The 15,406-nt window shown below is 35.0% G+C and overlaps 1 protein-coding gene across 4 annotated transcripts in view; it reads left to right on the top strand.

The window, feature by feature from the left end:
- LOC105217115 (protein sprint) overlaps nucleotides 1-15,406 on the top strand; it is a 444,786-nt gene that overhangs the window by 166,908 nt on the left and 262,472 nt on the right. The gene's annotated exons all lie outside the window — the stretch shown is intronic.

The following is a 15,406-nucleotide window of genomic DNA, read 5'->3' as shown; positions in this document are numbered from 1 at the left end:
TCATTACAAACATACATACAAATCTTTCCTCTTTATAATAGTAGTGTAGATTGTACCTTCTCTATTTAGCTCTGCTGCTCGTATTTTCTTATCGATAGCGAGTCACACTGTATGAAGCCTCGTTTGGTATAAGATTCGGATTCGTTCTCTCCTAGTATTGAACTTTCACTGTCCTTCCGCAGGTGGGATAAGTGTTCCCTTCATAAACCCAGTATGCCCTGAACATCAGTTAAGGAGCGTAAAATTCAACTCCAGATAACTGCTGCTTAATTTTATCGTGAGCGTAATTATTTTAAGGGCATACTCTAACATTTCAAATGGTCTATACACATTCGAACTTAAAACCCATACATCTTAGAGTGACACTGCACTGAAATCACTTTCATATCCGCACTGTTTTGAGTTTGTAATATAATTACTATATCACAACTATTCACTTTCCTTTTCCACCTAACAACGCACATTTCAATTTAGCGACTTTCACAAATTAGCCTCAACACCAAACAACGGTTAAAATTAATACCGTTAGTGACTTGTGTTTACATTAATTAGTCAAGAAAATATGTTTGCATACAATTACAACGCACACGGCAGTGAGAAATAAAGCAATAACAGCAATTGTAATAACAATAACAAAAACAATAAACAAAATAATAATTAAGCGATGAAAGGGCAAACGCCGAAGTGACGCACGAAAGCAGACAGCTGCTTATACATACATATGTAAGCGTGTACGTGTTTGTGTGCTCACCAAAAGTGGCAAATAAATTAATTATGTTAATTTGTTTACTTGGCTTAAGCGCTAAGCCAACGAGAGACACTTGACAGGCGTACAACCACAATTGGGGGAATTGGAAGACACAGTTAGTCGCGTCTTTGTGTGTAAATAAATTTTGAGGCACCTGTGGAAAAGCCAATTAATCCAGCGCAAAGCACTACAACAACAACAACAACAACTGCTGTTAATAATTGCGTCAAAAAGTGCGCAGCAACACCAACAACAATTATAATAATACGCTTGCACAATTTATTAATTACGTATACGCAGTGTAGCACTCGCAGCTCATTTTCCGGCTTTGGGGCACACATACCACTATCACAGTTCAACAACCCGTAACTGATGCACTCAAGAGTCAGCACAGCATTCTACATCGCTTGTGGCAGCCTTTAAGCTACAAATTTCCACTGACATCTTCATTTTATATCCCTTACCTTTAAAAGTCCCCTTTTCCAAACTGAAAGTACTCGTTGTCTAAGTAAAAGTATGATTTTGTTGTGAGAAACTCTTCAGCATGTCTTTACGCAAAGTTGCTGCCAATTTTGCGTGACACTGACGACAGAACAGTTTGCCACAAAACAAACAGTTCATAGCACTTAGCGGCAAGATGACTTGGTTGGTGACACTTTGTCTGGCCTGAGTGAAAATGATGTAACTAAACACATATTTGAGCGCATATTTCTATAAGTAGAATTATTATTGACAAGAGCGATGATAATGATCTCAATATCATGAGAGAGAGAGAGACTTAGAAAGTGTGTGAGAGGTAGGGATAGAGAGGAAGTGACATAAAGGGAAGAACAGAGGGCTCTTGTTGTTCGACTCTACACAACTAATATATTTCAGCACTTTTTTGTCTGCAAATTTTCCTCAGTTGCTTTCATTCTTATTTACTTTGCATTTAATTAATTTATTCTTTGTTGTATAGAAATGAAATTTGCTATCATAGTTTGTTGTTATTGTACTTGCTTTCACCAGGTCATCCACTCGTTGACTCATCAGCATAACTAAGATATGTAGTTATTATTTTGCTTGAACATTCCCGCGTTTTGCCGGCAATTCCAGCATTTTCGCTCACTCAAGCCTACATTAATGTCCTCGTACTACCCCTGTGAGCACTTAAAGCTTAGTATGTATAATCATGTGGACATTAATTATATATTATGACTGGTTGTGCTTGTAAGGATACTCTTTTCTGTGCTTGTATGTGCTTATTTATTAGTCACATAATGTGTTGATTATAATGAATGATAAACGTAATAACCCCATTTATTTAATTACTACCAAAAAATCAAAATCACATAGACGATGAATCCACTCATCCAAATGCCATTTCGAAGCACTTAGAGTCGAAAGTGATCATACAAAGATATTCATTAAAACTAAAGATCATCCTGATCGAAACCTTGTTTAGAGCTTCCAGTTTTTTAATTAATTAAATGTAGTGTTCCACATGTTCATAGAAAATATATTTGAAATCTCATATCTAAAAATTGATTTGTAAAAATTAATACAAATATTGTCGTTAAAGTGAGTTTATGAATGATTCAAATTGATACTCTTTTCGGTGCACGAGAAACATGACATGACACGCCATTTTATTTACTAATGTTGTGTTTCAGATTTTCATAAAATGATACTGCTAAGAAAGCTCACTAGATTAGGTAAAAATATAGGAGCCGTTTTTCGAAGTTGTAGTGAGCTGTTGTGTGAAAGTATAGAGTCAATTTCTATTAATTTGAAATTATTTATTTGTGTTCTCTTTGAGCCTTAGAATATTATTCTTGTCGTAAAATAATATATTTGTATTAAATTCCAATCATTTGTCATTTAAAGCCGTTGGCCGAACCAAAGTATACCTCGAGAAAATAAGTGAAGTAACAGCACCACCTCCCACAACTAAACAAAATCCCAAAGATCAAATTATTTATGAGCTTAGATAACTGTAACGACTGTAAAGCTAGTTCCAACAGATAACATAATCTTTGGTATTTAGTAGTTTGTCTTCAAAGCAATAATAAACATGGAAAGGTGAATGAAATAGTACAAATTCCACAACAATTGAAGCAAAAACAAATAACTAGCAGATTAATTACATACAAACATACATAGATACCTTTAAATATAAGAAAACACATGAAAGGGAAAGCCGAAAGCGCGTTGAATTGAAAGCAGACAAACACAAGAATTTTGCCACACTCGTGGGGGAAGCAAATGAAATCTGTGGCAGCAGTTGAGGTAGCAACATACTGAAGTGGCAACTACACACATAACGGTTAGCCGGAAACCGGTAGAAAAAATGCTTTTGATTTATGGTGAACAATTAATTTTTTGTGTCGCAGCTAAATGAGTGTGGCAATGGCAGCATGCAATACATAGCATACATAGGCGCATAAGCTTAGAGAGACCCCATCATAGCAAATAAAGCAGACAACAGCAAACCGAAAATAAACGCATATCGCGTGCTTTGCTAGTTGAAGTATGGTCTTAGGAATGCCATTTATGCCGGCCGGTGCTCACCGCAGCTGACATCGTTACTGACAGTGGGGCGAGTGCGCAAACATTTTGTGGTGGCGGAGACATAATATATGATATGCTATGGGGTATAATGCTATGATATGCAATGCCCATGATATGTTTTGTCATATTGTGCTACGGTATGCCACGGAGAGATGCTATGCCATGTAAAGATATGTCGTGCTATGTTATGCTATGTTAGACTATTCGTGAATTTGTATTTCATAGTTTTAGCTGGTGTTTATTTACTTCACAAAAGTTAAATGGAACTAAAGTGCCACCAAAATGTCTAGGAGCTTAGTAAATTCTTGGCCATCATTCTACCACAGCGAGTTTAAATCATATGTAGATGAAAGTAGCATTTCATACTTACCATTAAATTTAATATGGCCAGCGCCAAATTTGGGAATTTTAGTCAAATAATTGTTAACTTAGGATCCTTAAATTTTGTGATCTGTGATGTGTCCTGTCCCGGTCCTGTTAAATATCCTCATTAGTCGATAAAAACACCCTCTATTTGACACACGTTTGCTTGCTAAAAATTCTGTTCACAGCTCACCTGGTCCACTGGTCACTCCCTCCCTTCCCTGAAGTTTTTTGGTGTTATTGTTGCTATAGCTTTAGTTGTTGTTCCAGCACACTTGTTATGATTTATATCGGTTTTATTAAATGTTTTCACAGTCACTTTTGGTGTATCAACCACCACCACTAAACACTTTAATACTCGCTGCCACAGGAGTTGGTTCAACATACAACTACAATGCAATAAATTTACCTTTAGGAGTTCCAGGTGGGTGGTGTATGCATGTATCTCGGGTATTCATATATATAATGTCCAGCGTGTAGTTGCGTGCTTTCTTTCACGAGGTTTTAATTTGAAGAGACTCATGAAAGTAATTGAGATGCCAGTGTTGTCCGCTCTTGTGTGGTATTAAAGTATTTTTCGAAATTAAAGATGCTTCTTTGTTAGAACTTACGCTTTAATTTGGATAAAAAAGATACTAATATAGCATATTTTGTATTATTATTTTTAGATTATATTGAATTATCGCTTCATTCCAGTACATTGAATAATTTTAGGTTGCGTATACGACGTGGTGTGCCTTAAGAGATTGTGAAAATAGATAGATAAATATTAAAAAAAAAATTGTATTTTTTATCAGCACTCAAGTGAAATTTTAAAAATTATTTACAAACTGTATCCAAAAATGTAATAATGCAACAACAAAAAGTGTTTATATGTCTGCCATAATTTCTTCTATTTCAACTCCATAATTGTAAATATTTCAACTATCTAATTGTAAATATTTAAAAAATGCAGATTTATTATGAAATTATGTCTCAACATCTCTATTGCTTCACTCTTTTGCATATATCTACACTGCATCAAAAAACAACAAAAAGTCGCTACTTTTATTTGCATATTTGTCTGTCTAGCCAAGCGTGACCTTACCGCACCACAACTCATACCGACAAATGTTGCATTTTCACAATTTCCTGTGACAGTGTGACAAAAAAGTATGCAGTCAACCTTTTTTCTACAAAAAAAAAACAACACACACACACCATCTTGACTTAAGCTGTGCTATTGTACAGCACTCTTAAGCGCACAAGCATGGCAAATTAGCAGCATAATGAAAATTTGCACAATGACCAGCATTTAGTGTGGAATTTTTGGACAATTTGCAGTGTTGGGTTTGAGTGAGGGTAAAAATTTTGGGAAGAGAGAAGAAGTACACAGTTTATAAGGTGGGTATAAGTAAGCCATAGGGAATATGAAAGAGATTTGTTTGTGTTGCAGTGATTCTCTCTCTGTAGTGTAGTCCTTAATTTGCCAATGTGTCTAAAAAACTTGTTAGAAATTTTGCTAATTAATGTGTATTCATTAGAATTTTAATGCTAAGTTATGCTTGCATATGTGTACATTTACATATATAACAAATTTAAAATTAGAAAAAATAAATAAAATAATCTTGTTCTGCAAATCTTTTTTGTGACAAGTCACCTTTTTAAGGGAAGTATATATAGTCAAATTCTTCATTACATTATTTTTTTTGTTTGTTTTTGGTACTCGTAATAGATGACTATGCGAAGAACAACCAATTCAGTAGTATAATCAGAAAATGTATGACGACTATTTGTCAAAGTTGTGTCAAATGCTTGTCATTGACAAAAGAACAAAAATGTTTCTATATTTTAAACGATTTCGGTACACTTTACGTCAGTGTTATCTAATGACACGGAATTGAAATCCATAGATTACTACATCAGTTAATACATTATACGTAGTTTTCATTATGTGAAATTTTCTGACGGTAGTAGTCAAACTGATAAAAAAGTTATTGGCAACGTTATGGAAAAAACAACTTTATTGACAACTTATTGCCATTTGAATAATCTCGATGCAATGGTATCACTTGTGCTTGAAATTGTAAAATCTAATGTCATTCAATTTGACATAATCAAGAGTGAGAATTAGTCTATCAATTCCAAGTAATAAATACTCCATATCTCTATATGAATATATTCTAAATAGATTTTGTATAACTCTAGCACTTTCTATCAAGTATAGTTATCATATAAGTATTATACTTCATTTAAATGAAATCATATACCACACATTATAGGGTGAATTGTTGCTCAGCAGTTTTGACTTTATTTAAGATTTTCCATACCAATAAGTCAAGTGCAGACAATACGATCCTAATACATCCTGACAGTGAGGTTACGAAGGGTATGCAGAAATAATTCTAAATAAGTATAAAAAATATGTAGGCCAAATATGGATAGTGACAACTAATGCTGCGAACAATTCCGCAAATCAGCTATAATTGTATTTTTATAGACTACATTGGTCGTGAAAGTATGTTCTTTTATTATACCTCTGATTCTAGGTTTTTCGATCTGAGGTTTCCTAAAAATTTCATCAAATATTTTTAGGTTAAGTTTGTTACTTTTGGCTCTGCTTGCACTAATGATTAGAGGGCTGTTCTGTTGAGCTCATGAAATAGTTCGCTTTTTTGCTTGGCCTGTTAAAAATTTACAAAGGAAACGTATGTAGGTAAAATAATAAAATTTATAGAGTATAATAATAAATATGGTTGTTGCAAATACCCTTAAAACGTCTGTAAGGAACCAATTTCAGTTTGATTTATTGTATTATGATTTTGGGCGATTTCAGAGCCTTTAGTAGCTTCATAACGAATTTGTCGAAAATATGCTCTTAGCTACTAAAAAGTCTTAATTGCATATTTCCCAGTAAATTAGTATTTCATTTCTCCAACTTCAACTATTTGCCTTTCTACCTATCATCGACTAAAATGTAACCTTTTTAGAATAACACTAATATTTTTAAGATAATAAATAAATTTAATAATTTGTTTGTATTTTGAAGCGAGTGCCAAAATTCCCCTTCAGGTGTTTGAGACGCTTGTAAAATCATAGCTGCTCAAATATACATAAGCTCTATATAGAGGTTTGAGTGAAATTGTTGTGATTGTTTCAAAGAGGTTTTCAGAATTTACTATATTTTTAAGCGAAACAAATGCGAAATTAACCGATTTAACCGAAAAGAAAAATACTAAAACACAAAATAAAAAAAAACTGTTATGCGATGTTTGTTATTATTAAGATTTATTAACAAATACTTGCTTCTAAAAAAACTTGCGGTGCTGCTATTAATTTCAATTTGAAATAGATTGTTTATTGATATAGTAAAATATTTACATACATATATATATATACATATATATGACCTCATAGCGCAACGGTATCGAGACATAGAGTTATTAAATGCCAATAATTTAAATGATTTGCGTGCAATGTCAAATCACGCAAAGATAAAATCATACAAATAATAACATACAGCAAGAAACGGTGACAAAAAGACCGCTAATATTTCCAGACAAATTGAACTAAATTGCCACAATTAGCACTAGCGCATTGTTTTCTCGATTCAACTAGGCATAGTGATTGTGTATTGAATGAATTGAGTACATTTCGATTAAAATTGTCAATCGTTAATCAATGCGAATGGGCAAGTGGTAGGAATGCGGAGCACAAAAACAGAGAAGTAAGTGAGTTGAGTGGAGAAAAGTGAATGCTGATGAAAGCGAGACGCTTTTTGAGCGCGCGTTGAGCACACGGATCAATTGTAAGAAAACGAAAAGCTTTCAATAGCAATCAACGTTAAGTGATCAACCGCGCCGCAAGATCAGCTGTTAAAATCGATCACTTACGAGCCAAAAGTGTAGCCATACTTGTGCGGCGGCGTTTCTGGGCAAATTGATGCGTCACTCAACACTAACTGTCTTATGAGTGACATGTAAATGGACTCATCAAGCAATTAGTAGCACGTCAACCGATCAGCGCTTGATTAACGATCGCCAAAAATCATAAAAAAAATGCACGTCATTACTTTTTATTTTATTTAAATATTGCGGTTTAAAATTACATTCATTTAAATTTTCCCAATTTGCATGCAAATTTTGATAAACACACATATCTCCCAGCGGCCTAAAATATGCATTATGACAATTGAATTATTTACAACTTCCTGCGCTGGCGCGCCAACTGTACATGCTCGCGCTGCCACACTAATTTATTTTTTACAATGCGCAATTTGAAATAAAAATGTGCGATTTCAAACACTTTTGCACCTTTTCGTTTTTCACGGCGCACTTTTTTTGTGGCGTTGTTTACTTTTTTGTTGCTATTTTTATGGGTATTTTGCGCAGCACTTCAATACGCCTCCGCGCATGCGCAGCGCTATCGCTGCAATAATCGCTCACTCATTCACACGCGCATGCGCTCATATGCTTATGCATTTGCATTTACACTTTGCCGCCGAGTTCAATGTACGCGTACGCGCCTACCTTCAGCTCGTGCGCCGTCAGCCCTGCGCGCACCTGCCCAGCGCCGCAATGTGCGACGTCATACTGTTGCGAGGCCCGTCGCGTCGCTTCACCGCATAAATACAGCCATACAGTTAGTCAGTTGCGTTGCCAACGCATGCACTGTTGGCAGCCGGCTGCCGGTCGCCGCGCTGAGGTGAGGTCGTTAAACACGTTGCCAGCATCTAAGCGCTCCACTTCACGTCCCGTCCGATCGTTATCTGCCGCCGCCATGCATGTGACTACACGCCTCAGCCTCAGCTTGGTACAACCGTTTCGCGTCGCGTACTGCGAGTTCAGGCTGCACGTCCCTTTGTCTGTCTGCTGGCGCGGCAGCGCTGATACTCATAAAAAATTGTTCTATGTGTACTTTAGCGCACAGTTCACTTGGTCGTTGATCTTTAGCGCGCTGATCGAGGAACGGTCTGTGTGTCGCTAACGTCGCGCACGCCTCTAGCGCCCATCGTATGTGCCTGAAGTGCTGCAAATCCCACTATTGTTGCTACGTCAGTAATTTTCAGTGTTGTTGTTGGCTGAGGAATTGCACATTTATTTGCTCTATTCGTCTTTAGATCGACTCGAAGTTTATGACTTTTTAATTTATGCATTCGCGCGGTGTGGGTCTTTTGTATGATTGCTTTTCGATTTTTATTTTTTTTTGAAAACGCGCCTTCCCCACTAAAGCTACGAAGCCATAAATGCATGATCTGTATTCGTATAGCCAATTGTTGCCGGCTTCCTCTCCATTTAAGCCATCAAATGTCGACTCTTATGACGCAATAAGTTTAAGGAAGTTACGACCACATCGCGCGCGTTATACTAAAACGTCATGATACAGTTATGGATATTTGTTGATTCTAAATAATAGTTCCACAATTGATCTACTTACAATATTGGTAAAACAGTGCAAAAACGAAAAGTCGCATTGTCAAAATCCGCGGAAAGTAAATAAGGAGTACTCATATATCACAATGGGCCTCCTAAGGCCTAAGTGCATCATTTGACATCCACTATACCTACTTACCTACCTAGATGAGTAGCAATTAAAAAATAATTATATAGTATGGACTGAAGATCGACTGACTGATATACACACCATTAATTCATTCGGTTTAGTTTCATATATGGATGACCTCAATATACCTCTCACATATGGAAACTTTCGTTTATACTAACTGTATGATTTCCTTCCCGAAATCTGCTTACTTTCAAATTTTTAACGCTTTAAAGTGCTTAAATTTTTTCGGAAATATAAATTTGAATTTAATTTAAAATGCATTCAACTCTAAAGTAGACAGTATGATAGCGAGAACGAATTGGTGTAGAATAAAAATAGAAGTTAAACTGAGAATGCAGTGGCGATAGGCTGCGAGTGCGACACAGCCGCCCGTCTAATTTTACAGATCCTTTAGAGAGATAATGAATAATTGTTAATGGCATGGTATGAGGCAGTGCGAAATGGTGTAGTGGCGGTAATATCACTTGAGCCGCGTTTCAAATGTGTAGCTGAAATGCATACAAGTGGCTTAATTGAAATCGAGCATTGACCGGCGTGAGTTGGGTGACCAGATGAATATAAAATACTTAGTTGAGCATATTAGTCGGTCTAAGAAGAGCTTGTGTATTTAATTTTTGCTAAACACACTGCGAAGTTTATGAAAGTAATAAATATTGAGAGTGGCAAAATAATAAAAAAAACTTAAAAAAAAAATATATTAGGTATGTTAATTGATCAATTAACGGGCCTTTGCTCGAATAAAGCTCTGATTTAGATCGATTGACCATATCATTAATTTTTGATCGATTACAAATCGAGTTAAAACTGGAATGCAACTCCGTGGGTTGTTGTCCACGCTGTAAATTTGGCTGTGTTTTTTAAGAAAATAACAATGAGCTGATTACTAACTTGTTAGAACAGCAAAAAGAAAAATGTATAACTGCGAACGCTAATCTAGGAGCCGGCAATACGAAGGCCAAAACGGGTTTCTCAATTATAATCTTATTGCATAAAATTAATTTGACTGTGCGAAAAGGCTATTAGAGAAAGCGAAAGCCAATATAAGCTCCCGCAGCTAGTGATTGACTCTCCTGTTCCTTGTATCTTTTGTTCCACGCGAGATTTAGTCAAAGTTTACATTTTTTTAAATGGATGTCATTGTATTGGGGTTTTAGCTCTTTACTAGTCGGAATTTAGTCAAATTTTTTGTCAATCTCTTTCATACTGCTATGAAATTATAAAGAAACTCTATCTCAAAAAGAGTAGCCATTAGTGTCCAAAAATATATGATACACTGTTCGATCTTGCCAACAGGTATGTTGAGTGTAGGTAAGAGCGATTTTACTCAAAACTCCTAGACACTGGAGTTCATAAATTATCAATAAAACTTTCCAGTGTTCTAAATGAGTCCGAACTGTTATAACCTTTCTTATCTCTCTGATATTATCTCAATAGAAGTAAAAGATATATAAGGGTTTTAAAACACACACTGGGAGATTATGGAGATTTTTGAGATATCTTTGTTTATTGGACATGTCGAAACTATATGGTATATAGACTAAAATAAACTTATTACTTTTTACAAAAAATTTTTTGAAATTGTTTAGTTTTTATTAAAAAAAGCAAGATATTTTAATATTATAACAGATTAAATTAAATTTTAAAACTGTCATGGTCTGGCAACTCTCTTAGAACATATTTTTATTTAATTATCAAAATTTTATTTATTAAATATTTAAATGATTTTTAGTCGTAGTAATTGAATTTCTTATAGGTTTGTTTTTCATAGAAATCAGTTATTTTAAGTAAGAATATCCATTTTTTTATTTTTTCAAAAATTTAAATTTTTAGAAGAACGTATAATATTTGTTTTTTATTATTATTTTTTTATTAAAAAAATCAGTAAAAAAATGGTATCACAACTTCAATTTAGTTTCAAAATTTTCGTAATCTGGCAACTCTGGGAAAAAATTTTGATTACAAAATTAAAAATGTTGTAAATTAATTAAATTAGTAATTTTAGTTAAAATTAAAAAAAATATTAGTAGTCTGGCAACTACCGCCATCGCCACTTGCAGCCATTGACATGAGTAGGCAGTAGCTGCGGCAGCTGTCACTTCGCTGTGCATGTAGGCTGCCAGTGTGCGAATTTATGCGATTTTGATAAAATTTAACAAATATGGATTTAGGCCAAGTTAGTTAGCGCCAAAACGAATTTAAGCCGCACACAAATGCGGTATATACAAATATTAAATATAAATGCAATTAAAAATGAATAATTTACGCTTTCACGCCTCATGCGGACAGCTGGCGTATTTATATACTATACATACATAAGTGGCAACAAGGCGCGAATATAACGGTAAATTCACAAATGTGCAGTTATGTATATACATATCTATGTTTGTGTGTGTGAATGCGCTTATTACACCTGCCACCAATTGCGTGCGCTGATAAATGTGTCTACCGCGTCCACCATTGGACGTTGCCACCAAAGCGCCAGCAGAAAAGTGTCAAGTCGTATGCGCCACCACACTCCATACCGTTTGCAGCTCGTAAGTTGCAAATAAATGCGACGCATAAATAATGACGTGAAAGCCAAAAATAAAAACAAAAGCAATACGCACAGTGTGGCGTGTGAGTGTGTGTTTGTTTGAAACAACAAGTTGCCGACAAGAATCACTTAGCCTTTTCACTGTTGCAAAGTGTTTTGTGTTAAGCGCACTTTGGTAAAGTTTTTATGTAACAGTAAAAGTTTTATGCACTACCTGCCCCTCTATGCCGCTCCGTACTGCCATACTTTGCGCTCGTTGCTCTCTCGTGTACTTCTAGTTAAATGCGTCTCAAGCGGCTGCCAAAGTAATGAATGCCTTTTGAAATTGAAATTTTCAACTCCCCCCACCCCTTCTGATGTTTGTATGCACACTTTTCGCTGTCACTGTATAAATATGAAAATTGTCACATTTAATATGCATTCCTGGCTAAAGATGCGTTCAACAGAATTTCATTACCTTCGCTGTTGGGTGTTGTTTTGGTTTTTAGTTTATACTTTGATGGCTTCAAGTGTGTCTTCTGTTGGTCATTTACATATTTTTACTCGTCCTTTGTTGCTATTTTGTTACTTTTTTATTTACCAGCTTTATTTTGCACCAGGGAAATTTTGTTGCTTGCGTCGCCTAGCGCTGACCAACAGCGGGTAAATGAGTTTATTGGGCTCTCTTGCATTTTCTGGGTTTATTTTCCGGCGCTGAGTATTAAATGTTTGAATATTGTGAAGCACTTTTACACAAATACAAATATTTGAAGAATATATCCCTAAAGAACATATTTTTAGGCTTGAATAAGTTTTTCGAATATTTATTTATTTCAGATTGTTTGAGATTATTTGAGATAACAAAGGATTCAAATCCATTGTATAGTTTCATTTAATAGCCTTTACTGAGTTATCCTATTCGGTTTATAAGATACTATACCTTTTCTTAGAAATTTTTCCAAAGCTACAACCGTAAACTAGATGATTGAAATCTTGACTCATACATCGTTAAGCGAAAGTGGAAACCTTCTACAGCAAATTCACCCATAGTCCGATAATTCTTGGAATTCAACAATAAAATAAAATTTATTGAAAATACTCAAGTTATCCCTAAAATATTAATGTCAAGGGTTTCAAAGTTATGCTTTTGCATAATAAATATATACATATAGCACAAGTGCAGGAGTGCACGTGCTATCTGCTTGAAGGTTAAACCAAAATGGGATGATTTATTGACATAAAATAAATTAGTACAATAGCATAAAGGATAATACAAAATAAAAAGTCAAAATGCATGGTTGCATTTGTAATTAAAAACTTTTAAGCTTTACGGTGTTGCCATATTACCCTCCTTAAGACGATCGATGAAAATTTAACGTTTTTCTTATTTTCGTTTTTGTTCTTCAAATTATATACGTGATCGGCTCAAATTTATGTATGGTCCCATAAACGGTGCTGATAATGATGGTCTAATAGAGTAATCGTAGAATCATCATTAAGTCGTGGGCATAAGTTTTAAGATTCCGTTGAACTAAACGTAAGACGGAGCTCTAGAGGCATTCGTTTGTTGTGACAACCAGCTAATAACGTTGAAAAAATGGGTCATTAAATTGATGCGTTTGTTGATGGCATAGCGGGGCAACAAGCGATGAGATTAGATATCCTCGGCATTAATTTAGATCTCACGTAGAGGAAATATGTCAAGTAACACACGATTCAGATGTTTGGCTTCGTCGCGTGTAATGAAGAGTCGATGAGAAGGCGCCTGATTGGTAAGCAAAATACGATCGTGGACATTGCGGTTGCCGTGAGGAGGTAGAAACTTTAACGATGAACCTGTCTCCAATAATGCCAGCCTATGCGATAGTGAGTTGGTGCGTACCAATAATTGTTGTTTTATGTAGAATCGTAGTCTTTGAACTTGGTGTCTGTTGATCACTATCCACGTGCAATGGTGAGTCGATTTCGTTAATCGAGATGCGCCGTTTATGATCGATGATTGGCGGCGAGTAGCACTACATTGTGTGTGGTGTGGAATCGGTCGAATTCCTCGCTACTCTGGATGTGCACTTACCGATGAAGTTTTCATAATTTTACGATGAATTGTAGCAGTTGAAAAAACACGTGAGGCTTCAAACCAAAAGTCCATCGAGTAGAAGTAGGCCTCAATATTATCCTCTGACATCGCCGGCAATTAAATCCGTAGCGATATGTTTTGCGTTGATTCCCCATTGCTATTTGTATCCCCTGATGATCTCGTATTGACCATTTTCGCGTTTAAAATATTAAAAAAAAAATATTTACGTTCGAGGGTCACCAATATAGCACAAATGCAGGAGTGCACGTGCTATCAGCTTGAAGGTTAAACCAAAAAGGGATGATTTATTGACATAAAACTAATTAGTACAATATCATAAAGGATAATACAAAATAACACGTCAAAATGCATGGTTGCATTAGTAATTAAAAACTTTTAAGCTTTACGGTGTTGCCACATACATATGTATGTATGTATACTTACAAGCATTAAGCTTTCGATATCTATTTCCAACTTTTGATATGAATGCGGCTCTGCTTAATATTTTTGATTGATTTAATAATACTGACAACTTCTAAATCAGTTAGTCCTTAATTGTGTTATCAATTTCACTAGTGTGCTCTCTTAAGAACCGTGTCCAAAGCTTCGAAGATGAATCTAGAATTTTTAATCTGCCAACTTATATATGTATGATAACGTAGTGAAGACTTCATAACGTAGTGAAATTTTAATTACCTTATTCCTTATACAGATCTAATTTCCGTTAAATCATTGATAACACACCAAACCCTTCTTTATTCGGTGAAAAGGAACTACAAAGATCTTGTAATCCGCGATATGTTATGGGGATACTGCATCAATTTTATACAATCTTCCTTAAAATCACATAGAATAAAAAAATAAAATTAAAATAATAATTACACTGTACAACACTCGGCTGAGTATTGGGCCAAACTAATTTTTTCCGGTAGATTGAGTCATAAGTAAAAAAATATTTATCCGCTTTTCGAATTTAGCCTTCAAAATCGAAATTCGAAGTTCGAAAAAAGGACATTTTAAAAAATTATTATTAATTATAGAACATAGCTACTAAAAAATCCGCAATATAGATAAAATCTAAATTTTTTACTTAATTCAATGGTGTATAAAATTTTCGGTCAAGTGTATCTGACAATAATATAGTCTCTGATAGGATTGAAAACCATCGTTAACTTAAAGGCGAATTATTGTCGTATGTATGTTAAAAAAAGCCGGGTAGATTTTTTGGAAAAGTCCTGTAGATATCAGACAGACTGTAGATGAGAACATCATAGATCAAAAATACTAGTTGCTTTGTATGAAAAGGATATAATCGTCTGACTAGTTCGACTTTTGATATATACTAATTCCAAAGTTTTTGATTTTACCACAGGAATGTTTTATATACGCACACACCACTACTTATGGCAGTACCCCACCTAATGGACGCAAATCCAAAACGAGTAGCCCTAATTCCATTAATTCTATGGCGTGTCGGTATGCAATTTAGGTATAAATGCATAATAATTTGTGCTCGCTTGGAATGCGGACGGGCGAAATGATTTGCGATTGCGGTGGAATGACCAATTGACTGATAGAATGACACTTTTACGTATTTTATTGTCGTTGCATG

This window comes from Zeugodacus cucurbitae, chromosome 5 (assembly GCF_028554725.1).
Source record: "Zeugodacus cucurbitae isolate PBARC_wt_2022May chromosome 5, idZeuCucr1.2, whole genome shotgun sequence".
Taxonomy (NCBI): domain Eukaryota; kingdom Metazoa; phylum Arthropoda; class Insecta; order Diptera; family Tephritidae; genus Zeugodacus; species Zeugodacus cucurbitae.
The sequence above is the reverse complement of the archived record's forward strand: the minus strand, read 5'-3'. Positions and strand labels throughout refer to the sequence as shown.